At 42.9% G+C, this 16,124-nt stretch overlaps 1 protein-coding gene across 3 annotated transcripts in view; it reads right to left on the bottom strand.

Annotated features, from left to right (window-relative positions):
- Nucleotides 1-14,716, bottom strand: part of LOC124012680 (semaphorin-4A-like) — a 46,061-nt gene extending 31,345 nt beyond the window's left edge. Inside the window, exon 1 of one of the 3 annotated variants that reach the window (XM_046326549.1) lies at nucleotides 14,433-14,716. The gene's annotated coding sequence lies outside the window, so the exon portion shown is untranslated. Of the gene's footprint in view, nucleotides 1-14,428 lie in introns of all 3 variants that reach the window. The other 2 variants (XM_046326548.1, XM_046326547.1) reach the window with 2 other exon arrangements.
- Nucleotides 14,717-16,124: the final 1,408 nt, after the last annotated feature.

The raw sequence follows: 16,124 nt of genomic DNA, 5'->3' as shown, positions 1-16,124 counted from the left end.
GGAGAGAGAAAAGAGAGGAGAGAGAGAGATGGAGTCAGGGGAGGGAGGGTCAGAGAGAAAAGCAGAACTCCCTTGGCACTGTAGAGTTGTGGGTGGACAGAAAACCTGCCAGCAAAGGAATGACTAATTTCCCAAGTCTGCACTAAGAGGAACAAATAACTTCTGGGATATCCCAGAATTACTTAATGGACTAGTATATTTCATGTACAAGTAGGCACCACCTACCTGCACAGGCTGTTCAGCGAAAAAAAAACATTACAAGAAACCTCAAGGAAAAACCCTAATTAAATGAATGATTCATGCAGTGTGAAATCATTTCGGGAACAACTAGAGAAACACCTGACAAACTGATATCACTTAACAATCACTTTGAAATTCTATTTGACATAAGGAACATCATGGAGATTCAGTGAGAAATACAGATAACTACTTTACTCTAGGTTGAAATGACTGCTACTCACAACAATATGAACCTTTTGATCAAAGGAAAGGTATTACCAACATGTTCACTGATATCCATCGTGTAAGCTAATTAAGGACCTATAACAAAGTTCATATTTGCCTAATTCCACTTTGTTTTCCAGGTTCTAGATTTTTCCCTGTATTCAGGCATTCGCTCTTTAAAAAAAAATCATACTTTTTTAATAGAAAAACAACATTTGATGTCCTAAGTCAGGGTGCCCCAACTGGCAGTGCTTTGATTTGGCGCCCGAAGTTTGAGCATTTAAAAAATATATATTTTTAAAATGTTGGAAATCTGTTCCAAAGTATTTCCATGAATGGTAGAACGGCGCCTGAGAGGATGGCTGACGTTATACAGTGGGGCAAAAAAGTATTTAGTCAGCCACCAATTGTTTAAGATCTCCCACTTAAAAAGATGAGAGGCCTGTAATTTTCATCATAGGTACACTTATACTATGACAAACAAAATGAGAGAAGAAAAAAAATCCAGAAAATCACATTGTAGGATTTTTAATGAGTTTATTTGCAAATTATGGTGGAAAATAAGTATTTGGTCAATAGCAAAAGTTTCTCAATACTTTGTTATAAACCCTTTGTTGGCAATGACAGAGGTCAAATGTTTTCTGTAAGTCTTCACAAGGTTTTCACACTGTTGCTGGTATTTTGGCCCATTTCTCCATGCAGATCTCCTCTAGCACAGTGATGTTTTGGGGCTGTTGCTGGGTAACACAGACTTTCAACTCCCTCCAAAGATTTTCTATGGGGTTGAGATCTGGAGACTGGCTAGGCCACTCCAGGACCTTGAAATGCTTCTTTACGAAGCCACTCCTTTGTTGCCCGGGCGGTGTGATTGGGATCATTGTCATGCTGAAAGACCCAGCCACGTTTCATCTTCAATGCCCTTGCTGATGGAAGGAGGTTTTCACTCAAAATCTCATGATACAAGGCCCCATTCATTCTTTCCTTTACACGGATCAGTCGTCCTGGTCCCTTTGCAGAAAAACAGCCCCAAAGCATGATGTTTCCACCCCCATGCTTCTCAGTAGATATGGTGTTCTTTGGATGCAACTCTGCATTCTTTGTCCTCCAAACACGACAAGTTGAGTTTTTACCAAAAAGTTATATTTTGGTTTCATCTGACCATATGACATTCTCCCAATCTTCTTCTGGATCATCCAAATGCTCTCTAGCAAACTTCAGACGGGCCTGTGTAACAGTATAACTTCACGTCCGTCCCCTCGCCCATACCCGGGCGCATACCAGGGAGCCTCTGCACACATCGACAACAGTCACCCTCGAAGCATCGTTACCCATCGCTCCACAAAAGCCGCGGCCCTTGCAGAGCAAGGGGAACTACTACTTCAAGGTCTCAGAGCAAGTGACGTAACCGATTGAAACGCTATTTAGCGCGCACCGCTAACTAAGCTAGCCGTTTCACATCCGTTACACCTGGACATGTACCGGTTTAAGCAGGAGGACACGTCTGGCACTGCAGGATTTGAGTCCCTGGCAGCGTAGTGTGTTACTGATAGTAGGCTTTGTTACTTTGGTCCTGTGTGGTTCTGGGAACCCGTGTGGTTCTGGGATTTTTGCTCACCGTTCTTGTGATCATTTTGACCCCACGGGGTGAGATCTTGCGTGGAGCCCCAGATCGAGGGAGATTATCAGTGGTCTTATATGTCTTCCATTTCCTAATAATTGCTCCCACAGTTGATTTCTTCAAACCAAGCTGCTTACCTATTGCAGATTCAGTCTTCCCAGCCTGGGGCAGGTCTACAATTTTGTTTCTGGTGTCCTTTGACAGCTCTTTGGTCTTGGCCATAGTGGAGTTTGGAGTGTGACTGTTTGAGGTTGTGGACAGGTGTATTTTATACTGATAACAAGTTCAAACAGGTGCCATTAATACAGGTAACAAGTGGAGGACAGAGGAGCCTCTTAAAGAAGAAGTTACAGGTCTGTGAGAGCCAGAAATCTAGCTTGTTTGTAGGTGACCAAATACTTATTTTCCACCATAAATTTGCAAATAAATGTATTACAAATCCTACAATGTGATTTTCTGGATTTTTGTTTTCATTTTGTCTGTCATAGTTGAAGTGTACCTATGATGAAAATTACAGGCCTCATCTTTTTAAGTGGGAGAACTTGCACAATTGGTGGCTGACTAAATATGTTTTTGCCCCACTGTATGTGCTTCTAACCAAGTGTTATTTTGTTAGTTTCTTTGCGATATTTGTATCTTTAAAAATAAAAAAAACGTATTTTGTGCATAATGTTGCTGCTACCATCTCTTATGACCGAAAATAACTTCTAGACATCAGAACAGGAATTACTCACCACGAACTGGTAGAAGCTTTTTACTTAATGATGAGTCTGACGGTAAGGACATACTGCTTTCCCAGAAACAACACCAAATCCCTGTCATTTCCGCGAAGAGAGGACGGAGAAAAAAAAGGGAGGCGGAGGTTGGGCTGCCTCCTAGGAATTCGTAGGAGAGCGAGTAAACCCCCACTGGCATCTGTTCAATTGGCCAACGTGCAAAATGTATGACCTACGAGCAAGACTAAACTACCAACGTAACATTAAAAACTATAATATCTTATGTTTCACAGAGTCGTGGCTGAACGACAACATGAATAACATACAGTTGGCAGGTTTTAAACTGTATCAGAAGGACCGAACAGACGCCTCTGGTAAGACACGGGCTGGTGGTCTATGTATATTTGTAAACAGCTGTAAACAGTTTTGCTCACCTGAGGTGGAGTATCATATGATAAGCTGTAGACCACACTATCTACCTAGAGAGTTGTCATCTGTATTTTTCGTAGCTATCTATATACCACCACAGACCAATGCTGGCACTAAGATAGCACTCAATGAGCTGCATACCACCATAATCAAACAGGAAAACACATTTCAGTTGAAGTCATTCAGGTATACAACTGACTAGGTATGCCCCTTTCATTCAGAGGTGGCGGTCCTAGTGGCCAGGGACTTTAATGCAGGGAAACAAATCCGTTCTACCAAATTTCTACCAGCATGTTAAACATGCAACCAGAGAATAAAAATAAACAAGACTAGACCACCTTTACAACACAGACGCGTACAAAGCTCTCCCTCGTCCTCCATTTGGCAAATCTGACCATAACTATATCCTCCCTATTCCTGCTTGCAAGCAAAAATGAAAGCAGAAAGCACCACTGACTCAGGTCAATAAAAGAAAGTGGTCAGAGGAAGCAGATGCTAAGCTACAGGACTGTGTTGCTAGCACAGACTGGAATATGTTCCTGGATTCTTCTGATGGCATTGAGGCATACACATCAGTCACTGGCTTCATCAATAAGTGCATCGATGACGTCATCCCCCCCCAGTACATCACCGGGGCCAAGCTTCCAGCCACCTCTATACCAGGCGATGTCAGAGGAATCCCCTAAAAATGTTACACTGCATTGTAGGTTAGGGGCTTGTAAGTAAGCATTTCACTGTAAGGTCTACCTACACCTGTTGTATTCGGCGCATGTGACAAATAAAAATAGGCTTGAATAGATATATATATACATACATACACACACACACATATATACATACACACACACACATACTGCTCAAAAAAATAAAGGGAACACTTAAACAACACAATGTAACCTCAAGTCAATCATACTTCTGTGAAATCAAACTGTCCACTTAGGAAGCAACACTGATTGACAATAAATTGCAAATGGTGTTGTGCAAATGGAATAGACAACAGGTGGAAATTATAGGCAATTAGCAAGACACCCCCAATAAAGGAGTGGTTCTGCAGGTGGTGACCACAGACCGCTTCTCAGTTCCTATGCTTCCTGGCTGATGTTTTGGTCACTTTTGAATGCTGGCGGTGCTTTCACTCTAGTGGTAGCATGAGACAGTCTACAACCCACACAAGTGGCTCAGGTAGTGCAGCTCATCCAGGATGGGACATCAATGCGAGCTGTGGCAAGAAGGTTTGCTGTGTCTGTCAGCGTAGTGTCCAGAGCATGGAGGCGCTACCAGGAGACAGGCCAGTACATCAGGAAACGTGGAGGCCGTAGGAGGTCTTACAACCCAGCAGTAGGACCGCTACCTCCGCCTTTGTGCGAGGAGGAGCACTGCCAGAGCCCTGCAAAATGACCTCCAGCAGGCCACAAATGTGCATGTTTCTGCTCAAACGGTCAGAAACAGACTCCATGAGGGTGGTATGAGGGCCCGACGTCCACAGGTGGGGGTTGTGCTGACAGCCCAACACCGTGCAGGATGTTTGGCATTTGCCAGAGAACACCAAGATTGGCAAATTCGCCACTGGCACCCTGTGCTCTTCACAGATGAAAGCAGGTTCACACTGAGCAGGTGACAGACGTGACAGTTGGAGACACCGTGGAGAACGTTCTGCTGCCTGCAACATCATCCAGCATGACCGGTTTGGCGATTGGCAGTCATGGTGTGGGGTGGCATTTCTTTGGGGGGGCCGCACAGCCCTCCATGTGCTCGCCAGACGTAGCCTGACTGCCATTTGGTACCGAGATGAGATCCTCAGACCCCTTGTGAAACCATATGCTGGTGCGGTTGGCCCTGGGTTCCTCCTAATGCAAGACAATGCTAGACCTCATGTGGCTGGCGTGTGTCAGCAGTTCCTGCAAGTGGAAGACATTGATGCTATGGACTGGCCCGCCCGTTCCCCAGAACTGAATCCAATTGAGCATATCTGGGACATCATGTCCCGCTCCATCCACCAACGCCACGTTGCACCACAGACTGTCCCCAGGAGTTGGCGGATGCTTTAGTCCAGTTCTGGGAGGAGATCCCTCAGGAGACCATCCGCCACCTCATCAGGAGCATGCCCAGGCGTTGTAGGGAGTTCATACAGGCACGCGGAGGCCACACACACTACTGAGCCTCATTTTGACTTGTTTTAAGGACATTACATCAACGTTGGATCAGCCTGTAGTGTGGTTTTCCACTTTAATTTTGAGTGTGACTCCAAATCCAGACCTCCATGGGTTGATAAATTTGGTTGCCATTGATAATTTGTGTGTGATTTTGTTGTCAGCACATTCAACTTTGTAAAGAAAAAAAAGTATTTAATAAGAATACTTCATTCATTCAGATCTAGGATGTGTTATTTTAGCGTCCCTTTATTTTTTTTAACAGTATATATTAGTTCATATCCCCGAGCAGACAAGGTACAAATCTGTCATTCTGCCCCTGAACAGGCAGTTAACCCACTGTTCCCACTGGCCGTCATTGAAAATAAGAATTTTTTCTTAATTAACCACTTGGTGTTAGGGGGCAGTATTTTCATTTTTGGGGAAAAAACGTTCCGGTTTTAATTGGGATATTTTGTCAGGAAAAGATGCTAGAATATGCATATAATTGACAGCTTTGGATAGAAAACACTAACATTTCCAAAACTGTAAAGATATTGTCTGTGAGTATAACAGAACTGATGTTGCAGGCGAAAGCCTGAGAAAAATCCAATCTGGAAGTGCCCCAGGTTTTGAAAGCGCTGCGTTCCAATGACTCCCTGTTCAGCTGTGAACGTACCATCAACGAGTTACGCTTTCTACGTATTCCCCAAGGTGTCTACAGCATTGTGACGTAGTTTTACGCATTTCTGTTGAAGAATAGCCGTAGGCGGACACATTGCGTAAGTGGTCACATGGTGGCCCCGAGAGAGATTCTCGCGTAAAATAGAGGTAGCCATTACTCCAAATCAGTCCTAGTGAAAAACGAATTGTCCCGATGGATATATTATCGAATAGATATTAGAAAAACACCTTGAGGATAGATTCTAAAACAACGTTTGCCATGTTTCTGTCGATATTATGGAGCTAATTTGGAATATGGGTGACCGCAATATCCGGGCGATTTCTCAGCCAAACATGAAGAACAAACGGAGCTATTTCGCCTACAAAAATAATCTTTTGGGAAAAAAAATGAACTTTGGCTGTCTACCTGGGAGTCGCGTGAGTGAAAACATCTGAAGCTCATCAAAGGTAAACGATTTCATTTGATTGCTTTTCTGATTTCCAGGACAAGGTTGCCTGCTGCTAGCAAGGCATAGTGCTATGCTAGGCTATGATAAACTTACACAAATGCTTGTCTAGCGTTGGCTGTAAAGCATATTTTGAACATCTGAGATGGCAGGGTGATTAACAAAAGGCTAAGCTGTGTTCCAATATATTTCACTTGTGATTTTCATGAATAGGAATATTTTCTAGGAAGATTTATGTCTGTTGGGTTATGCTAATTAGTGTCAGATGATGACAATGGTCCCGTTCACGGGATGGGATGTCACTTCAGGTTAACCGACTTGCCTAGTTAAATAAAATAAAAATAATTACTTGCCAACATACAATCATTGGACAAATCTTAGGAAGTCTCTGGATTTTGCTCGCCTGAAGTAGAGTATCCCATGATAAGCTGTAGACCACATGTGTGGAGGTGGTGGTGTGATGGTGCTTTGCTGGTGACACAGTCTGTGATTGATTTAGATTTCAAGGCACACTTAATCAGCATGGCTACCACAGCATTCTGCAGCGATAGTCCATCCCATCTGGTTTGCACTTAGTGGGACCATAATTTATTATTCAACAGGTCAATGAACCAACAGACCCCCAAGCTGTGTAAGGGCTATTGACCAAGAAGGTGAGTGATGAGTGCTGCATCAGATGACCTAGCATCCACAATTACCCAACCTCAACCCAAATTGAGATGGTTTGGGATGAGTTGGCCCACAGAGAAGGAAAATCAGCCAACAGTGCTCAGCATGTGTGGGAACTCCTTCAAGACTGTAGGAAAAGCATTCCTCATGAAGCTGGGAGGGAATGCCAAGAGAATGCGAAGCTGTCATCAAGGAAAAGAGTGGCTACTACATGATTCCATGTGTGTTATTTCATATTTTTGATGTCTTCACTAATAAAGAAAACCCCTTAACCTGTTGATCCTACCACCTACTTTTTCAAACATTCTGTTGAAAATCGCGCAACATTTCAGTGCCCTGCTAATGCCAGGAATATAGTATATGCATATGATTAGTATGTGTGGACAGAAAACACTCAGACGTTTCTAAAACTGGTTAAATCACGGCTGTGACTATAACAGAATGTGCGTTTCATCGAAAAGCGCAGGAAAATCTGATCACTGAAAATTGGAAAATATATCAATGCGCCACTTGAATGTATTGTTGAATGGGAACCACATTACCTGGAGCAGAGATTGCAATTCCTACAGCTTCCACACGATGTCACCAGTCTTGTCAATTGCCTAGGCTTTGTTTCTAGGTCAAACGAAGAAGAGACAGCCCATTTCTTCCGGTCTCCGACCAAATATTTTGGTTGAGATTTATCCAGACATTATTTCAAGACGTAGAGCTATAGAATATACATCGCCTCGTGATCAATTTGATCGATTATTAACGTTTACTAATACCTAAAGTTGCATTACAAAAGTATTTCGAAGTGTTTTGTGAAAGTTTATCGTCAACTTTTTTAATTTAAAAAAATGACGTTGCGTTATAAAACGCTGTTTTTTTCCTTGATCACACAGTCTTCATAGATCGATATCTAGGCAATATATGGACCGATTTAAACGAAAAAAAGACCCAATAGTGATGTTTATGGGACATCTAGGAGTGCCAACAAAGAAATTTGTAAGTCGCTCTGGATAAGAGCATCTGCTAAATGACTTAAATGTAAATGTAAGATCGTCAAAGGTAATGAATGTTTTATATTTTATTTCTGCATTTTGTGTAGCGCCGACTATGCTAATTATTTTGTTTACGTCCCCTGCGGGTCTTTAGGGGTGTTGCATGCTCTCAGATAATAGCTTCTCATGCTTTCGCCGAAAAGCATTTTAAAAATCGGACTTGTTGGCTGGATTCACAACGAGTGTAGCTTTAATTCAGTACCCTGCATGTGTGTTTTAATGAAAGTTTGAGTTTTAACGAGTGCTATTAGCATTTAGCGCAGGCGTCTAGATGGGACGCCTGCGTGTCGGGTCGACCTAAGAGGTTAACTACAAACTTTTGACTGGTACTGTATGCCAGTTAATCAGCTTTACAAGGTGTGTAGAGCCTAATGTGCTTAATTTTAAGAAGTGATTTGGCCACTTTAGCTGTGATACAGACCTTATTAAAATATAGGCCTATGGGTGAGGCTACATGAGGTGTGCGACTATGATTTGGACAAATCGAGAGAAAAATGGGCATTGTTTCTAATGCTGGGCATCATTCTCAATTGATAATATATCATTCACAGGCGATAGGGAAATAGTCACCCATCAGACTATTCTTGATTTAATCTTGTCTTTACATATACCATATAATAAATATACACGTGTGTGAGAAATTTGTTTTGATTTAGAATGGACTATTATGATGCACCTGTTTCGATACAGGTGCAGCGGGGAAAAAAAATATGTGACCTATACACTTATATAGCAAATGGAGGACACTTTTCCCGTGGTTCATTTTCATGCCAGCCAGGTAGGCTATACTCTGGTTGTAAATAACCAATGTGCTTAATATTATAGGAAAGTTGAAAAATAAATACACTAAGCCTAGCTGATGGGATCCTCTTTCTAGTAGAGGCCATCACTCTGTTTTCTCACGGAAATGCATAGCCTACAGAAATGTTGCGCAACATGAGATCTCGTGAAGTATTTGATAACATTTTTGAAAACATTTGCATTTATGTGAATGAGTGATTTAGAGGGACAATAGAGTGTTGAGTACCAGGCAGTCAGAAAGTTTGGTAGGCTACTGATGACTTGAAAATACTAGCAACAGAGCTTGGAGAAGCCCAAATACCTTGATTAATAACCTCTTTGAACCACCCATCCCGGATCCGGTATAATTGTCATCAGCAACGCTGAATAGCATAGCGCCACAGTCAAATAATATTACTAGAAAATATCATATTCATGAAATCACATGTGCAATATTGCAAAACACAGCCTAGCCTTTGGTTCATCCACCTGTCGTCTCAGATTTTGAAATGATGCTTTACAGCGAAAGCAATAAGCGTTTGTGTAAGTTTATCGATCGCTCGACAAAACAATAAGTACACTTAGCATCAGGTAACTTGGTCACGAAAATCAGAAAAGCAATCAAATTCATCGTTTACCTTTGATGATCTTTGGATGTTTTCACTCACGAAACTCCCAGTTAGACAACAAATGTTCCTTTTGTTCCATTTTAACTCCTAAACATATGTAGACTTGCCATATTAAAAGGGTTGAATATTTGACAACGGACATCAGGGTCTTGTCATGACCACCATGGGGCACTCTGTTCACAACGTTGACATAAGCAAACCTCTAACCCACATGGCACCATACACACTATCTGCCCGGTACAGTTGAAACCGGTGAAGTGCACACTTCTAAAGAGTGCCAATGGCCATTGAAGGTGAGCATTTGCCCACTGAAGTCGGTTACGACGCCAAACTGCAGTCAGGTCAAAACCCTGGTGAGAACAACAAGGATGCAGATGAGCTTCCCCGAGACAGTTTCTGACTGTTTGTGCAGAAAGTTTTTGGTTGTGCAAACCCCCAGTTTCATCAGCTGTCCCAGTGGCTGGTCTCAGACGATCGCGAGGGTTAAGAGGCCGGATGTGAAGGTCCTGGGCTGGCATGGTTACACGTGGTCTGCAGTTGTGAGGCCGCAGACCAGAGAAATGAACATTCAATTATCTGGAAACTGCTTTGTTGGACAATCCTGCAGTCAGCAAGCCAATTGCACGCTTACTCAAAACCTGAGACATCTATGGCATTGTGTTTTGTGGCAAAACTGGGATGTCTACAAATTTGTGCAAAAAAATATGGAGAAATAAGCTTGTGCTAATGGAACATTTCTGAGATCTTTTTTTTCAGCTCATGAAACCTGGGACAACCACTTTACATGTTGCGTTTATACACACACACACACACACACACACACACATATATATATAGATATAGATATATCTACACACATACAATAATATGTGGTCACCCCTTCAAATTACTGGATTTGGCTACTTCAGCCAGACCCGTTGCTGACAGGTGTATAAAAATATATTTAAAAAATCGAGCAGAACTTTATCTTTAAATAAAAATACATTTTGTATGCAGCTTTCCCAAATCAGTCAAACGATAACGGTGCAAAACAGAGCCACCAAAACAAAGGGATGAGGTGAATAAGCAAAGCAAACAGAAGCAAAGCTTTTCTGTGTGAGAACTGCTTCATTAAGAATGCGAGTTGCGTCCACAGCGACAATCGTTCATATGGTTATAATGTAAAAATGCGCGGGTCAAAATCAAAGTCCTGGCCCGGTATAATCAGAGACAAAATTGGGGACTAGGGTTATATGAAAACGTCACTAGGACTCATTGTGGTAGGGGTAACCCCAGCTGCAAAGAAAGAGGAGAAGACAAGAAAGAGAAGACTCGTCTTTGTCCAAGCCAGGCTACAGATGTGACATCGAGAGAGTGGGACAGAGAGAGAGAAAGAGCAAGCGAGAGCGAGGCAAAAGACAAAGGCAAATCTCCGGCGAAAGCTTTGATCCCCCTAGGCCCGTGGGGTTGCCATGACTACAGCAGATCTGACCAGCCCGGAGCGTAGAATGGCGAGGAGGAGCAACTCCGCAGACCCTCATATCAATTAAGTTAATGTCAATTAACTTGTGCCATTACTGGATTACTCATTGAACTAAAAAGGTCCGCAACAAATATGATGCGTTTAAAAAAGATTAAGTGTACAATACTGTTTACATATCTGGCTGTGTTGGCAAAATCACTACAAATCCCATTGAGCCAAGCGGTAAGAGGCTACCCGTTGCCACAGTTCCAAGAACAGACAGAAACTTTCAGCTAACCTTACAACTATGTATATCAAAACCGAACTTGGATTTGTGTTAAGGAGCAATGATATCCTTCTCCGCCATTGTCTTACACGACAGATACCCCAAACCAGTCATGACTATTTCAATAAATCACTTAAGTTTCTTTCCAGCAGATTTCTTGGTTACATGATTTTATACCTAGCAACAGAGTTTTGAAGTGTAGGGTGCAGTATTTATGACCTTTAGCAATGAGGGTGAAAATTAGCATAGTTCAGTTAGCCAGCCAAGGAAAACAAGCTTGGCACAGGATATAGCTGGGCGCACATAACTGTCAGTCAAACAAAGCTTCAAATTATGTTTAAGTGAACCTGAAAACATTAAAGAAATGGCAAAGTCACTTCCATACACAGCAGACTCCTCCTCCTCACCACTCTATTACCAGGTCTGACGAGGGGTTTGGGGTTTTAGTTGAGTGTGCGGGTATGCATGCGTTCATGCGTGTGTCTAGCTGAGGTCGAGTGTGTTTATCTGCATGTCTAATGGCGTGTATCGGTGTGTGTGTGCACAATTGTTTTTCCAAGAACAAGCCAATTAACTAGGCTGCAATAGCACACCCCCCCCCCATACAAAGCCTCTTCAATAGACAGAAACCACTAGACACCTGCACTTCTGCCTACCACGCACCTTTATCTGTTTTCACATACTCCTCACTGACTCATGATATGAAGATCTGAGGGAAAAGCCCCCATTTATGAACAATACTGTCAGACGAAAGGGTTGGAGAACTTCAGACTACCAGCCAGGCTATAAAGCATCAGCATGTCCAGAGGCTGAAGCTGACTTCAAACAAGATGATTGTGCTGTGCAGGCTTTGGTTTCAAGAGCTGTGGAGATCCTCCACCAATGACAGAAGGAGGCTTGAGCGATACACTGTTTTTTCCCCAAAATACAGATGGTATGATTTTCAATACCATTTTTAAAAAGTATATAGTGTGTGTAATAAATATATATATGTAGACACTTTCAAATGAGTGGATTCAGCTATTTCAGACACACCCGTTGATGGCAGTTATTTAAAACAGCCATGCAATCTCCATAGACAAACATTGTCAGTAGAATGGTCTTACTGAAGGGCTCATTGACTCAACGTGGCACCGTCAACTTCACAACAAATCTGTTTGTCAAATACAAATACAGCATACAATGACATTCTAGACAATTCTGTGCTTCCAACTTAGATCAGTGTGGAAAAACTTGACTGGCCTGCACAGAGCCCTGACCTCAACCCCATCAAACACCTTTGGGATGAATTGGAACGCTGACTGCAAACCAGGCCTAATCACCCAACATCAGTGCACGACCTCACTAATGCTCGTGACTGAATGGAAGCAAGTCCCTGCAGCAATGTTCCAACATCTAATGGAAAGCCTTCCCAGAAGAGTGGAGGTTGTTATAGCAGCAAAGGGAGGGGTCCAAGTCCATATTAATGCCCATGATTTTGGAATGAGATGTTAGACGAGCAGGTGTCCACAAACTGTAGGTCATGTGGCATATATAAAATGTGTCACACAAATTATATCCAGCGCAGGGCTCCAGCTATGCATTTGCTTTGCTAACTTGATAGTTACGAGGCTAGATGTCAAGATCAAGCTTCTTGGTTAGAGCAGAGACATTCAATCCCCTCATGCCTTTGTCTCTGTGTGTGTGTCCAATTTTTTTTGTTTTGTGAAATAGCACCCCTTGTGCGCACATTCGGTAATACAGTATATCCTGTTATGGTACAGAAGCGGTATAACTACGACAATCTGGATACCACCCAACCCTAGACAGAATAATTAGTTTGTGCGCCTCTGATGCACACTTCAACCATCTATCCAATTTTCCACTTGAGTGGGTAAGAGCAAGACAACCCTCCCTCTCCATCCCTTTACCACAAAGACAACAGTCAGTCAACGACTTCCTTCATATTTGCAGCAAAGCATGGCTTTCCGTTGGCATTAGATCTGTCACAGAATAACAAAAATGCATTAAAATCACTTTGAAACACAAATGTAGCCATTTCATGGGTTAGCCTATATTGCATGGGTATTCTGCATTCTCCATCTCCGAGCAGCAGTGACAATGGAATCAGGAGGTAGACAATCCTAACCTACATCTTTAAGATGTTATTGACCCAGTCAAATAAAATTGATTTATATGTCACATGTGTCGAATACAACAGGAGTAGATCTTACAGTGAAATGCTCACTTACAAGCTTTTAACCAACAATACGTTTAAGAAAAAATAATTTAAGTAAATAATATAATAAGTAAAGAGCAGCAGTAAAATAACAGAAGTGAGGCTATACAGGGGGTACCGGTACAGAATCAATGTGCTGGGGGGGTCACAGGTTAATCGGCCTAACTGCTTGAAAATGAACAGACTAGCTAATGAGTGTTTTAGGTCTGATACGGTTGGTCATTATATCAACAACTGAAAAGTTTCACCAAGCTGTAGGAGTTTGGTTGGCCAACTTCGCTGGGCAAACACAGACAGACAACCAAGTCAAAGGTTATGAACTAGTGAATATAGCTTATTTTTCCACTTCTGATATTATTCGACACCCACAAACATTGGATTCCAGAGTGAACGCTGCAACTGAGTGTCATAACAGTAAAAACAACAAAAGTACAAGACAAATGGAAAACAATCCCCACATTCCACTCCCAAAACATTCCACAGCGCGAGTCAGCCAGAGGAAAACACGTGTTTTCCAAAGTTCATCCCATAATTGTTGCTTTCTCCCGGTTTACAACACCCAGCGCGCAAAAGGCATTCAGAATCGTTTGCAAAATACAAGCGTGTATTATCACAAATCTTGTTTTGTTCCGTTCCCATTCACAATGCAAATTCGACAAAACATATGAAGGCTACCACGAAAGCAACGTTATGCTGGCTGTAACATGGGCCGTTTACAATCAAAACGTTCACTGAATGAAAAGCTGAACTAGCAACAATGTTCCGGCTAACAACGTTAAGTGGTTGTGCTGGTTCAAATGTACTAATTTAAAGTACATAGCTAGCCTATCTAACGTGCTCTACTGCAAATCAATAGAAAAAGCCTACTAAAAGTGCCTACTCGTCAGTGTTCTTACCTACATCTCAAAGGGCAAAGAACAAGGTATCTTCACGGAATGCGTTTATGCGTGTCTTCTCCCGGCGTTGTTCTATCCAGCGCACCCTTGCGTTCAGGTAGGCTGGATTGGTGTAGTAGTTTACGCCGCTCAGGTAGCAAGCTCTGCTCTCGCTTCCGAACGAAATAAGTCGTGCCCACAAAAGGAAACCGCTGACCGTAAACATTTGCTCTTGGAGCTCCCAGTGGAAAAAACGCCTGTCTGCCTGGCCTGCCTCCTCCCATATAATTGTATGGCCTCCGCTCAGCAAAGTGAACACACGGTTGATCAACAGATTATCGTAGACTATCTCTCTTGATCAACAGGCGCCATCTATAGGTGGAAACCGGTAAGACTATAACCAAAGATTGTATTATCCTCTGCTGTTGATAACACAATATTATAGGTTATACAGATCAAATCCACTATGTTGCTTGTGGTCACATCATTACATTTTCCCTTCATTACAATTAATGTTAATACATTTTTCTCAATGCCTTTGTCAACTTTAAAGCCCATTCTGGCTTTTACTAGTATCATCCACTACTAACGTCAGCAGAGCATTCTGGCAGACATATTACTTGACACTCTGTTTGTTCCACATATCTAGGTTTTTGGAAATAACAATGCTGATTATAATAGGTCTACTGTAGTATATATATAAGCAATATGGCACGAGGCGGTGTGGTATATTATTATTATACCTTTATTTCAACAAGGAACACAGACTGAGACTGAGGTCTCTTTTACAGCTGGGCCCTGCATGTACATGTTTACACATACATTTACATTACATTTAAGTCATTTAGCAGACGCTCTTATCCAGAGCGACTTACAAATTGGTGCATTCACCTTATGACATCCAGTGGAACAACCACTTTACAATAGTGCATCTAAATATTTTAAGGGGGGTGAGAAGGATTACTTTATCCTATCCTAGGTATTCCTTAAAGAGGTGGGGTTTCAGGTGTCTCCGGAAGGTGGTGATTTACTCCGCTGTCCTGGCGTCGTGAGGGAGTTTGTTCCACCATTGGGGAGCCAGAGCAGCGAACAGTTTTGACTGAGCTGAGCGGGAACTGTACTTCCTCAGTGGTAGGGAGGCGAGCAGGCCAGAGGTGGATGAACGCAGTGCCCTTATTTGGGTGTAGGGCCTGATCAGAGCCTGGAGGTACTGAGGTGCCGTTCCCCTCACAGCTCCGTAGGCAAGCACCATGGTCTTGTAGCGGATGCGAGCTTCAACTGGAAGCCAGTGGAGAGAGCGGAGGAGCGGGGTGACGTGAGAGAACTTGGGAAGGTTGAACACTAGACGGGCTGCGGCGTTCTGGATGAGTTGTAGGGGTTTAATGGCACAGGCAGGGAGCCCAGCCAACAGCGAGTTGCAGTAATCCAGACGGGAGATGACAAGTGCCTGGATTAGGACCTGCGCCGCTTCCTGTGTGAGGCAGGGTCGTACTCTGCGGATGTTGTAGAGCATGAACCTACAGGAACGGGCCACCGCCTTGATGTTAGTTGAGAACGACAGTTTGTTGTCCAGGATCACGCCAAGGTTCTTAGCGCTCTGGGAGGAGGACACAATGGAGTTGTCAACCGTGATGGCGAGATCATGGAACGGGCAGTCCTTCCCCGGGAGGAAGAGCAGCTCCGTCTTGCCGAAGTTCAGCTTGAGGTGGTGATCCGT

This window comes from Oncorhynchus gorbuscha, linkage group LG24 (assembly GCF_021184085.1).
Source record: "Oncorhynchus gorbuscha isolate QuinsamMale2020 ecotype Even-year linkage group LG24, OgorEven_v1.0, whole genome shotgun sequence".
Taxonomy (NCBI): Eukaryota; Metazoa; Chordata; class Actinopteri; order Salmoniformes; family Salmonidae; genus Oncorhynchus; species Oncorhynchus gorbuscha.
This window is presented reverse-complemented; position numbering and strand designations above follow the sequence as displayed.